This window comes from Mixophyes fleayi, chromosome 2 (genome assembly GCF_038048845.1).
Source record: "Mixophyes fleayi isolate aMixFle1 chromosome 2, aMixFle1.hap1, whole genome shotgun sequence".
NCBI classification, from domain to species: Eukaryota; Metazoa; Chordata; class Amphibia; order Anura; family Limnodynastidae; genus Mixophyes; species Mixophyes fleayi.
Window position 1 is genome coordinate 89,580,332 of NC_134403.1, and position 13,424 is coordinate 89,593,755.

General features: G+C 39.5%; 1 protein-coding gene across 3 annotated transcripts in view; it reads right to left on the reverse strand.

The window, feature by feature from the left end:
• Positions 1–2,740, reverse strand: part of SPATS2 (spermatogenesis associated serine rich 2) — a 73,309-nt gene extending 70,569 nt beyond the window's left edge. Inside the window, exon 1 of one of the 3 annotated variants that reach the window (XM_075199617.1) lies at positions 2,615–2,740. The gene's annotated coding sequence lies outside the window, so the exon portion shown is untranslated. Of the gene's footprint in view, positions 1–2,185; positions 2,334–2,614 lie in introns of those variants that run through there. The other 2 variants (XM_075199616.1, XM_075199618.1) reach the window with 2 other exon arrangements.
• Positions 2,741–13,424: the final 10,684 nt, after the last annotated feature.

Sequence of the window (13,424 nt, forward strand, 5' to 3'; positions counted from 1 at the left end):
TTAGTAAAGAATATTTGCAAATGGCAGAAAAGTAATACTGGAAGAGATTAGCAAACTATGACTGTGCTTTTTTTTCTTTTTTTTTTTAAATAATGATGTGGAGTTTAATGGCACTGCTCTATTCCAAAGGGGTTTACAGCTCAAAATCTTAGCCGCCCATTTCTAAAGCTCTTGTCTGCGTGGCAGTTCTCAGCATAGTAAGGAGGCAGCAAAATTTTAATACAAGTCTAACAGGTAGACATACAGAGCCAGAGGGAAATTAGAGGATTTAACTAAAGTCACACAAAGGATAAGCGTGACGCAGGGGCAGCCTTTTCCAATTGCTATTTTGTAATATAAGAGAGCTGCATGTCTTTGTAGAGGATCTAAAAACAAACAGGAGACAGACAAAAGGAACATTGCTGTAAAACACAGGCATCTTAAGAAATCATTGCTAAGTACAGATTTTCACACTATACTAGAAGCAAGTGTTGGCAGATCTGACTGGATCCCACGAGACAAAACCCTGCACGATCACAACAGGGATCGGTAGTATGTTATATCCACAAGACAAAAGTGTTCAAAAAAAAAAAAGTTTATTTTGTCAGAGTAATCTGCAAACATATTTGGTACACAAATAACATCAATAGACATAACCAGACCATCACAGTGCTTTACATTAAATTTTCCAGGATACAATCAAGAATATGACTAGCTCCTAACTTTCATATAATCCTCTGCACCCATTCTATAGCTGCATATGGACTGCAACAACCCTACTCAATTTGGCTTCTATCCAAAACAGACTGCAGTTACTAACAAACTTCAAATACATTTTTATCCAGAGATTGCAAAAATATCACTATATTAATATGAACAAAGCAACACACACATACCAATGTTCCTCTGGTCCCTGGAGTGCAACAATAATTTCAGAAAAACTGGTTTCAGATCCTACAGAAACCAAATTTATATTTGCATGAGTTTCCTTAAATAGCCCATCTGTAAACTCACTAATGGGTTTTCCCATGTTAGCCAATATTTACTTATTAATATTTCCAATGTCCAGCAGACAGCTAATGACATCACTTGGATGAGTGGAAGACATTTTATGGAAACAAGAGAGCTCAGTGTTGAAGGTACAATTATGTGTCTAAGCCCAAATAACTTACTTGTTTAAGCAAAAGTAGCAAAACTAGGACCACAAGTTACAACTGCACCCAAGAATAGTTTATCAGAGTAATATAAAGAGAGATATGAACATACAGTACATTCAGTGACACAAATCACATACTATATCGAGAGGCAACTTGTAATGCCATAAAGGTGGAGAGCACAGTGTGGCCTGGTACATCTAAGGCAGATATATGCCTTTTATGTACTATACTAGAAGCTTACAGGCAGGAATAAAAGAGATTCAGTATGACTGCTGTGCAACAAAATCCATAGCTAGTATAGCCCCACATTTGGAAGTTCAACAGAATTATCATTCAGTGCGTGAGCCAAATGACCAGGTGACAAGGGATACAATATAATATAACCGTCAGCTGATGAGGGTATAGTTCAGTACAATCGTATGGAGACATAATCTATCATTTTACATGATATGAATGTCATACAATCAGAATGAACGGGACAATTACTTTGATTACATAGTTGGTTTTGCTATACCAAAATTTGCCTAAATACGCCCAACTGTTTAAAAAAAAGATCATTAACATGCAAGAGATCAGATATAGGTTCAATTTTATTTAAAATAAAATAATCTTGGTGGACATTTTAGGTAATAAGCCACACATTAAGTAACCCTAGCTTAAAACAAAAAATAAATAAGTTTGCAGTGCTGCTTATATTAGATGCACTGCACTGACAGAAGTTATTCTTTCACATTATATCCTTATTTTGATTAGATTGCACAAGCTCTCAGACAAGTCACATTGTCATGATGAGGATCAGTGTATTACAAGGGCTGTCAAAGGAATTACCCACAAACACTTAAGACTTTTGCTGCTGAATCCCGGCTCACACCCCCTGCAGCCCCATGCAGCAGTCACTGACAGTAAAACGCCATATTACACACAGGTACCTAGCTGACAGCCCCTTATAATAGAAATCACAGTCGTCTTGTCTGACACTTCGCCATAGTCGCGCCTCACAGGATTCTCCCAGCTAATGCAACAGCAGCAATTCCACATTAACAACGCACCAAGTCCATTTACAGCCAGGTCCTTCTGCCGCCCTCTCACTGCCTTCAGCCCATGCACCTCAGCCTGGACAGGATGAAACAACAACGCCACCCATAGGACCAGTGTACTGAGGGCTCTGCACCTCCATCCTGCCCTGCAGCATCTTCTGCCCTTCCTCCTCCTCTTACACCACCACTCCCTCCAGCATCCTCACAGCTCTCCTGCAGCACCTCGCACAATACCCTGGAGCACGGCCCGCGGTCACACAGCGCTGTGCGCGGCCTGCTCTGGCGATCTGTCCCACTGACCGCGCTCGGTGATAGGCTCAGGCCACAGCTACACAACACAATTGAAATACCGTGATTAATCGGTGAGGGTGCGCTGGGTCTTAGGAGCTGGATTGGAAGCGCCTCTACCGCCTACAACTATAAGCCCCGTACAGCAAATACCTGGCTCATACCGTTAGCCGCCTCCGTGGTGTCCGAGTTGCCTTAAGGGGAGGTCCGGTGCCGGGTCCTCTAGAGCGGCTGAGGTGGAGGTTTTTTTTTTTTTTTTTTCAAATTGGGAGGAGCTGTGGGTGGGGCGATTGAGTTGCGAAGGGGGCGGGGGAACACATCCCACCAATTGAAACACTGCATTACTCTACGCACAGGAGGCGTAACTGACACGAGAACAAAAAAATAAAAATCGTAGTCCCACTGGCAATTTTAAAAGGAATGATGGTATTGGATGGTGTGTCCGGAAATAGACGAGGATGTCCGAGTACCGCCGAAGAGTGGCGGAAATAGCCGAAGGTGTCCGAAGTGAGCTGGAGGACTGTAATCTGCTCCAGAGGAAACAAATTGAGGAGCTGTAGACAGTTTCCTTCATATGAAAGGAAGCGTCTGCCTATCCTGTAGGAAACTGAATGTGTATGTATTATCATAATGTCATATGTTCATTCACTTGATGGATCCAATTCAGTGTATTAAATAACGTTGGATAAAGGGAACTTATAGATAAAGTAATTATTGCTATATATAATTTCATAGGTTATTGTCAGGGCTTCAAAATTGTGGCCACATCATTTCAGTGTGGAAATGGATCTTGCTACTCCAGTGAACACTGAGGTAAATAATTATGTAATTGGCATACAGAGTGGTCACCTCTACATTCAACTTCATGTGTCTCCAAAAATATTGTGATCTAGCAGATTTGGTGCCACTCCCATTATTTTGAATATAAAACACATGGATACACCTTTGGCACAAATTTTAATTGGTCTGTAAAGCTCTCATTTGAGTATAGCTTGCGAAGTACTGAAAAACCTGTTATTTAACTTAAAACCACTACTGACATACAGTCCATTCAGATGTTGTATTCTGTAGTCACTTGGACTGGGACTGTGAGCATAATGGACTAATCTTGTCATTGGCATTGGAATTCATTTAAGAGCCACCATCAAACTAACACCTTCCTACTTTGGGGTAAATTTCTGATAGTGTCTCCATAAATAATTACTATAAAACATGAATTTTAATGCTATGTCAAGTTTTTGCTTCATCCCCATTGAAAAGCATCCTTGGGCTTGTCCCATATGAAAATTATGTATACACATCTGAAAAATACCATGTTCATGACGCTCAGTAATGGCAGCATACCAGGGGAAGCTCTTCCAGTCTTTCTATTTATTCCACCTATTGGATTATAGTAAACTCCCACTCCCACAAGGAAAGTGGACAAATTAAATATAATAAGGGTGTTTTGCTTTTTAAATATATGTAGCGCTGTTGCCCCTGGGGCCTGGAGCCTGCAATTCTCAACACCCAGATACAGCCATAGTCGCACCTGCCAAATTTCCTGATTTTTCAGTACATCACCATTTTGAGGAGACTATTTTATCAGTCTGCAAGTTTGTCCCATTGTCCCAACATGGAAGCAGGGAGGTATATGTACCCACTCACCAATCTTTTTTGCATGTTACATAATAAGAAAAAGATTGAAAACCCCTGATATAGACATAAACTTAACTGTATCTAACTTCTGTAAGTACTTTTCATTCCAAATGTATTGTTTAAATCATAATGGAGAAGAAACAGCTTTTGAACCAGACAGTCAAATAACCCATGATTGTGCTGATTAAAAGCCATTCTAGTATTCAAGCTGTACAAGCCCCCATTGCACTGTTCTTCCATACATTCAGGTCATACCTGTTTCAAAAGTGATGATTCTGGCACTGGTGTATAATTGAACCTTTGTATATGTGAAGGGGTCAGGGATATCTGGTGCTGTGGAAGCTTCGCTATGGAGATGGGTGTTTGCTTTCCATTTTCTCCTAATTATACAGCTTGGTATAGCCTCATTTATGGTTTAAGCATGAGAGTGAGATGACATCATAATTGTCTTTATTACCTGTGCCACTTTTTGTGTTTTTACTTAGAGACATATGTTGCCACATGTGCGTGCCAAATAACTGGATTTCCTGTCTCACATAGTGTGTGTGTGTGTTGGGAGTTGCTATAGATCAGGGGTCGGCAAACTTTTTCTACAAGCGCCAGCAAAAATCTCCTCATGCCCAGGAGTGCCAGTTGTTTATACACATACACACATATATTGTGGTCGCAGTTTGATTGTATACAGTGGTCTGCCATACGCCACTTCTCTTACTGTTTTGATCGTAAAAAATATTAAATATCCTCTTTGCCCTCTATGTATATATATTTATTTATTATTTAATTATTTCTTATTTTATCACACTAATATCATTATAACATTAATAGTAATGGGACCTACAAATAAACATTCATGTTATACCACACAATATTGTCCCCAGTTAATATTATGCCACATAGTTGTGCCTCAGATCCTATTATGCCTCAAACCTGTGCCCCCCCAGTTTTATTCCATAGAGTTGTGCCCCCAATTCATGTTAAGCCTCACAGTTGTGCCCCCAGTTCCTCCTATGGCTCATAGTTGTGCCCCCAGTTCCTCCTATGCCTAATAGTTGTGCCCCCAGTTCCTCCTATGCCTAATAGCATGCGCAGCAGCTTTGTTTTAGGTATCTTCGGCTTCTTTAGCCTGACAGCTGCAGCGCCCGCGTGCCAGACAGAAGAGGTCGACGTGCCACGTCTGGCACACGTGCTGGGGGTTGCTGACCCCTGCTATAGATAGTAGACTCAGTGTCGCTTTAGCAGTTATCAGCTCACATGTCAGAAATTTATGACGGTTCATACTGAATTCAGAGAACATGATCATATCTATATTTTCAAATAAGAAATGTCCACATCAAAGCAATATTCTTCATAATTCATAACTGAGGCAACCTCTGTAGGTATGTACAATCAGTATGGATAGGTCAATCAAACATGCTGAGTTCAGAGATCCGCTTAATAGCAAAAATATATACAAATATTTTGCCCAAATAATCCACATTTTCTAGTGATGTTTCACGTCTACATGTAGTTACATTTATGTTTTGTTCATTGGAGGTAAATATTTGTAAGATGTACAGGGCCAAAGAAATTCCCATATAAAATCATAAGTAAGAAATGTGGTTTGAATAGATGTGTCATGCCCCCCACTCACATACACCCATACGCTACAAAGAAATGGGGCATTGGGGGGGGAAATGTGTTTTAAAATCCCAGAGACTGAAAGCAAAAGTGTTCATTTACTCAGTTTTTTCATATATTAAACATAGTGAGTATTTTCTCATATTAAACCTCATTTACTAAGCTTCTGTCTTTGTGTTCTTACCTGAAAACAAGGATTTTGTGACTTTCATGTTAATCTAGATACATGAAAATATTGAATGAGGCACATGCTGGAGAATTTCAAGAAGTATATAAGCATTTAACAGATTCCGGTGTAAGCCTGCAGTACTATTAACTTATAATGCAGCATAGTATGTAAGCAGGTAAGCCAAGTATTTTTTAAGAAACATATTATTGAACATCAAACAAAAGAGTTACTGTAGCAAGCCAGTCGTACACATGCATGCCCATATGGCCAGGACTTATGTGCCTACCTGCTGCATAGTCTTATGGTGCATGTATGAGTCACAGGGCGTGTGCATCCCACCAGACGTTTGAGGCTCCAAGTTGGCTCTTGGCACCATTTGTATGTAATAGATGCCAAAAGAGTCTGCAGACACAGCCCAATATAATGTAGTACCTGAAAACCAATGACCTTTTCTGTAAACACCTAAAACCAGGCTTATTTCTGTGCTGCACCTTTTTAGTTCCTGACAGAGGATAGTTAGTAGTACTCTGTTGCCCCTAGAACTTTAGTACAAAATTTCAGGTGTTTACTGCTTAGGGTCAGAGTGCATGCAAGTGATGAATGGAGGAGAAGGCAAGGTGAAAAACTGCAAGAGACCCCTGGAATGTTGGTTATCACCTAGTCTGAAAATATATACAGTCATTGCCAAAAGTTTTGATAATGAAACAAATATTATTTTTCACAGTTTCTTATTTTTCTCAGTTTTTTATTATGGCAATTTGCATATACCCCAGAGTGTCATAAAGAGTGGTCAGATGAATTGCAATTCATTTCAAAGTCCCTCTTTGCCATGACAATAAACTTTTTCACAAAAACAACATTTCCACTGCATTTCAGCCCTGCCACAAAAGGACCAGCTGACATCAGGTCAGTAATTCTCTCATTAACACAGGTGAGAGTGTTGATGAGGACAAGGCTGGAGGTCACTCTGTCTGGCTGATTGAGTTAGAATAACAGACTGAAAGCTTTTAAAGCAGCGTAGTGTTTGAAATCATTATTCTTCCTCTGTTAACCATGGTTAACTGCAAAAAAACATGTGCAGTCATCATTGCTTTGCAGAAAATGGGCTTCACAGGCAAGGATATTGCTGTTAGTAAGATTGCACCTAAATTAACCATTTATCACATCATCAAGGAGAGAGGATCAATAGTTGTGAAAAAGACTTCAGGGCACCCAAGAACGTCCAGCAAGCGCCAGTACCGTCTCCTGAAGTTAATTCAGCTGCGGGATCGTGTCATCACCAGTGCAGAGCTTCCTCAGGAATGGCAGCAGGCAGGTGTGAGTGCATCTACACACACAGTGAGGTGAAGAATTGAGGATGGCCTGGTGTCAAGAAAGCCAGCAAGGAAGCCACTTCTCTCCAGGAAAAACATCAGGGGCAGACAGATATTCTGTAAAAGGTACAGGGATTGGACTGCTGAGGACTGGTGTAAAGTAATTTTGTCTGATGAATCGCCTTTCAGATTGTTTGGGGCATCTGGAAAACCGCTTGTCAGGAGAAGGAAAGGTGAGCGATACCATCAGTCCTGTGTCATTCCAACAGTAAAACATCCTGAGACCATTCATGTGTGGGGTTGATTCTCAGCCAAGGGAGTGGGCTCACTCACAGTTTTGCCTAAGAACACAGTCATGAATAAAGAATGGAACCAAAATATCATCCAAGAGCAACTTCTCCCAACCATCCAAGAACAGTTTGGTGACAAACAATGCCTTTTCCAGCATGATGGAGCACCTTGCCATAATGCAAAAGTGATAGCTAAGTGGCTCAGGGATCAAAACATCGAAATTTTGTCCAGTAAACTCCCCAAGCCTAAATCTCATTTAGAACTTGTGGTCAATCCTCAAGAGGCGGGTGCACAAACAAAAACCCACAAATTCTGACAAACTCCAAGTGGCCTAGAAGTTGATTGACAGCATGCCAGGGCGAATTGCAGAGGTCTTCAAAAAGAAGGGTCAGCACTGCAAATATTGACTCTTTGCATAAATTTAATGTAATTGTCAATAAAAGCCATTGACACTTATGAAATGCTTGTAATTTTACTACAGTATGACCATAGCAACATCTGACAAAAAACACTGAAGCAGCAAACTTTGTGAAAACCAATGCTTGTGTCATTCTCAAAACTTTTGGCCATGACTACTACCTGTTCTTCATTTCTCGCAGTGTCTCCTCCTCCCTCCACCTGTCTGCACTCTGATCTAAAACTCTGTACTAAAGTCCCTGACAGAGTACCAGTGAGCATTGAAATTGGGAAAATAAACTGCTGTACTGCTGTAGGTAAAAACATGGATAAGACTGTTTTTTGAGGTTTACAGGAAGAATCACAAATTAGTAGAGATTATAGTTATTGAAAGAAAGAACCACATTCTCGTGGAAAGTATGCTAATGGTTGCCAATCTTCCAAAGAAATTCTGCAGAGAATCATAAATCACATCAAACTTCTTCCAAAATTTGTATGTGAACAGAAAGTAATTTAATAGGATACAATGAACACAGCAAGGCTTACAGAATTCTTAATCCTAAATCCTGCAATGTGACAGTATGCTGTAGTATATATTTTGAGTGTTATTTATGGCACCAGCAACTTCTAAAGAGACAGTGCCAATATGTATGACAGTATGAGAATAGCAAATCAGTGAAACAGATCAACCTGTTAACCATGTTATTGTAAATCCATACAACAGTCCTCAACAACCAGAAATCACAGAGCAACTAACCGGTGGCAGCCCATCTGGATCACAATAGGGATATCGGATAGTAGACTCTCATATAAGATATATTGGAACCTAACTATTGGGGGAGGGAGGAAATCAGCCAGCCAGCAAAGACGAAGCCAAGGAATGGTAAATGGCAGCACAGGAGGAAATTGATTTCTTGCATAAATATGAAACATGGACATTAACTCAATTACCCTAAGAATTAAAAGCAATAAGTTATAAATACATTTAAAATCAAGTACAACACAAATGGAGAAATTTAGCATTACAAAACTACAGTAGTTGCCAAGATTGAGGAAGATAGATGCGTTTGCAGAGGTGCACAGTTGGATGGGAAGAGTTGACTGGAATAATGTTATTCCTAATAAAGTATAAAAGAAGCTCTGGTGCCACTTATTTTGCTGAGCACTGCAAAAATGGGATATAAAGAGATCTAGTTGGAGACGGTACATTTTTAGGGGGGTTCCATGCTGTGTACATTGGCATATTTCAAGATTGGGTCTTGTTCTATACTTTTAATGAAACTCATTTTGTATCTCCATATTGCACTTTGGTAGAGAAATGTATATGTATACACACTCTGCACAATGCAAAAATAAAAATTGGACACACAAAAGTATCGCTTGTACAGTCTCAATGTCCCTAGAGGCTAAAAGAAGGTGAAAAATTAAATATTTATTTGATTAGAAAGAGAAGAAGATTGCACTTTGATGTGACATTTGATTCTTATGTTTCATCGCATATTGAGGAACACTTATACTTTGCGGAGTGGTCCATGTGCACCTTGATGAATGCTGGGTGAACCATCGAGGAACACCTGGACATAATCAAGGAGTTTCATGGTGTGCATCAGGATGGCTTCTTGAATAACCTCCCCTGCTTTAGAGTGAGTACGAGTAATAGAGGTGAAAGTTTCCTATAAATCAGTAAAACAAAATTTGGGATAAAATAGCCTGTTCTTTAATGTAAGATGCAAAGAAAGTAAAAACGCACTACAGATGAATACTTAAAGGGTGAAAGAGAGGAGACCTTTCTTCCAAATAACCATCAATATTGAAAGGTCATTGGCTAGCTATTGTTCATATCTACAACATATTTTGCTGCTGCATATTGTTGCTGCAATAGGAATACTGTACACAATCTTAACACAACTGTAATGCTGCAAAGCATGTCATAAGGTATATGAAAGGGACTACCGATAGCAAAATGCCTATTACAAATTTAACAGGTTATGTAGGTGCAGACTGGATCTGTGAAACAAAAGTCTGCAGTTAGAGCAGTAGAAAATAAATAACAGTGGCACTTTAATCAACTGAAGAATATATTGCTGCAGCCCAAGCTTGTCAGGATGTAGTTCATAAACTTTATATTGCACATACATAATTTCTATACAATGCAGAAGTGTCCTCTGTTCACTAAACTTTCGGTGTGACATGTCTTTAATAGAGGAACTATTCACAGCACACTTTGAATGCTGCTACTACATTCTCATCACTTTATTCCTTCTCCTGTCCCCTGTGCTGTCACCAATGATGCCTGTCCCCTGATCTTCTGTCCCCTGCACATTCCTTCTTCTGTCCCAAAAACTTTTTCGTCTGCTTCATTCCTGTGTCATGCTACTCCACTACCCCACAGTTTCAAGCATCATATCTTCTGCTCCACGATTACTTGGCTTGCTTACGTCCTTTTGCCCCAGGCACTGCTGTTCCCACATTCTGCCCCCTTACTTACAGTTCCTGTTTTCCAAACTGTGACCAATGCAAGCTCCATCTCCCTGTCACTTAGACCATATTGTCACCACTGCTGTCTCCCTCTCATCATTTACTTCCTTCTCCTGTACCCTACTCTGTCACAGGTGATGATATCTCTGGCCCCTTACCTTTGGCTCCAGTTCTACCTCACATTTTTTCTCATGGCTTACAGTTCACATCCTTCACACTTGCACCACTGGTGCCCATCTGTTGCTTATGTCCTTCTCCAGACCTACAATTTCAGCCTTCTTATCTCCCTGTGGCCAATTACTTTCCTTGCATGCATTCTCCTTCTATCCTCTGCTAGGGCACCTCTGCTGAATTCCTCTACTTACTTACAGTTTCTGTCCCCCACACTTTCACTACTACTACTTCCCTCTGCAGGCTTATGTTAACTGCTTAGTTCCTTCTCCTGTCCCCTGCACTTTCTTTGCCTCCTAGTTTTTCCTCGCTTAAAACTTCTGGTCCCTTTGCCCACTTATTCCACTGCCTACTTTCTCCTTCTCTCACACACAGTAACTGCCTAAACCTTCTACTGCCTAGTTGCTTACAGCTCCCGTACCCCACGCTTTCAATAATGCTGACTCCTCCATTCTCCTGTCCATAATAACTCTGTCTGCTTACTTACTACATCTGTCCTACGCACTTTCACTGCTCTTTCCATACTCTGTCAAATGACTCCTACCGAATACTCTCTTCTCCTAGCTACAGCATTTTCACGACTGATGCCTCCTTCTGCCCACATTCTAGCACCTCCTGTCCCATGAATTTTCACTGTTCCTAATGCTGCTGATTCCTTCTTGCTTACACAGATTTCATCCTACATTGTTGCCTTGTGCCTTGTCTGCATTATTCACAATAATTAACACTCACACCAGCAATTTTTTCATTAGCCTTTACTGTTTCATACAGCCAGTAGCTATACAATAACTGCTATGATTATAGCCTTATCAAAATAATTAGGAAAATAATATATTATTATGGTCAAGTTCAATCCTACAATTTGAAGGTGTTGTATATAACAGTGTGGAATTTTAGCTTTATTCCAGATAGGCTGAGCAGCTGTTAGTGACATTAACAGACAAATAGTCCATGTTTAGGGTTGAAATCCATTCTGGCTGGCTTTTATTGGCACCAAAACAAAAGGTACTATGTTTTTGGTCTGTGCATTATCAAACAGTAACACAGGTCATTCCATCATTCCTCTCAACCACATTCCATCATTTCTCTCAACCATAGTTTTAGAGGCATACACTTCTTATAAGAGATCAGACCCCAGGTGATCTCTAACTTAACCAAAGCTTTCTAAAACACAAATAACAATGTCGTGAGAAAGAAGAAAAAGAACTTCACAGGCTTTACCACTCACCATCTCACAATGGTTTCCAATAAAATGGTTTCTATAGTGATGAAATTAGTTTGTACATTGACAGTTTTTGGGGAACAGTCTGCTACTCAGAATTTCCCCAGCTGGCAGATTACATGTAACGAACGTTCGTGTAGTTTTTCTGTTACTGGGATTTTTTTCAAAGAAACGATTTTGCATTGATTTTTCCGTGTTCTGTTATCACCATTTTTATTCCGTGTGACTGTGATGATTATGTAATACATCTAATGACTGATTGTTATTTTCTGTTGAAGTCATGTACGACCATGTGAATATTTTATGTAACCTCTCAAAGTATGCTTTGCTGACTGACCTAGGTGACCTATGGAATTAACAAAGGGTCTTTTGAAACTAGCCAGATAGATAAGAATCTTGGAGGAGTTTAAAGGGCCAAAGTTGTAAACCATCTAGTCACTCAAGCAGAGTGCTTTAGACATTACATTGTGCATTTTCATGAGGAAGTTTATCAAGACTGAAATGTCCTATCTTCTTCCATTGTGTTCCCTCACACACATCAAGTCTACCTAGTAAGTAGTACTCTATTTAGCTAGTATTTTATTTCCTATTTTATTTTTTAAAACTCATTTGTGTAAACCTATTGTATGTCTTGTTATTAATTTTTGTAAATAAGCCTTGGAAACATTTCAGATTAAATACATTTAATCTAGTGTATTCTCCATGATTCTTTGTGAACTTACAAAGCCCATGCTACATGTGTATGTGATTTAAGTGTGAAACATTAATAAGTGGTTTTGGTGAACGTAAGGACACCATAATAAATCCTTTATGGTGTATTCATTGCTAAGTGACTAAGGTGACGCTAGTCACGGCCAGCTGTTCAGATTGCTGTATCTGGGACAGGCTGGGCATTCGTGATAGTGAAGTTTTGTCATATTAAATCCCACTTAATAATGTTCTGTTTTTGTTTTCTTAAAAAATTGACATGTCAGAAAAAGTTGGTTTTTATAATACTACATTTATGCAGGGAATTATTTAGTTTACAGTAGCTCTAATTAAATGAGGTTGTAATTTCATTTAGAATAAGTGAGTGAGTAACTGAAGACTTCATAAGAGTGCCAACTAAATTTTAGTGGTAGCCAGACTTATGTGTTTAATAGTGAGCGTGAAATAGAATTTTTGAGCATTTTAGTCATTTTTAGTCAGAGCAGGTATATTTGTTTTGATTAACCCTTGCACATCCTCATGTCATGCATGCTCAAGTGGATCTTGTTGTGTCAATAACCCTTTACAAATAGGACTAGTACTTTGAGCAGCAGTATTCCATTGCAACACATACTTTCTATAAATATATGTTTCATAAAACACATACAAGTATTTTTTGATATCATTAAAAACCTGCTTGTCAAGGTACACCTTGACACAGAGCTGTAACAAACAATTTTGATGCCTGGGGCAAGACGAAAATGTGAAGCCCCGTAGCCCTCAACTGTAATCAAATTAACCTAAAATATTAATTAACCTGCACCCATCTTCAGCTTTGCGTCTGGACAGTAGTCTCTCTTTCATACAGCTGTGACATGATAAGCAGGCTTACTATGTTTATCCAAAACATTAATTATATATAAATCTGCCTCCTTCTACCCCTGTTCTAACAGTTCCTGCTCCTGCTGGTAACTGCTGCTT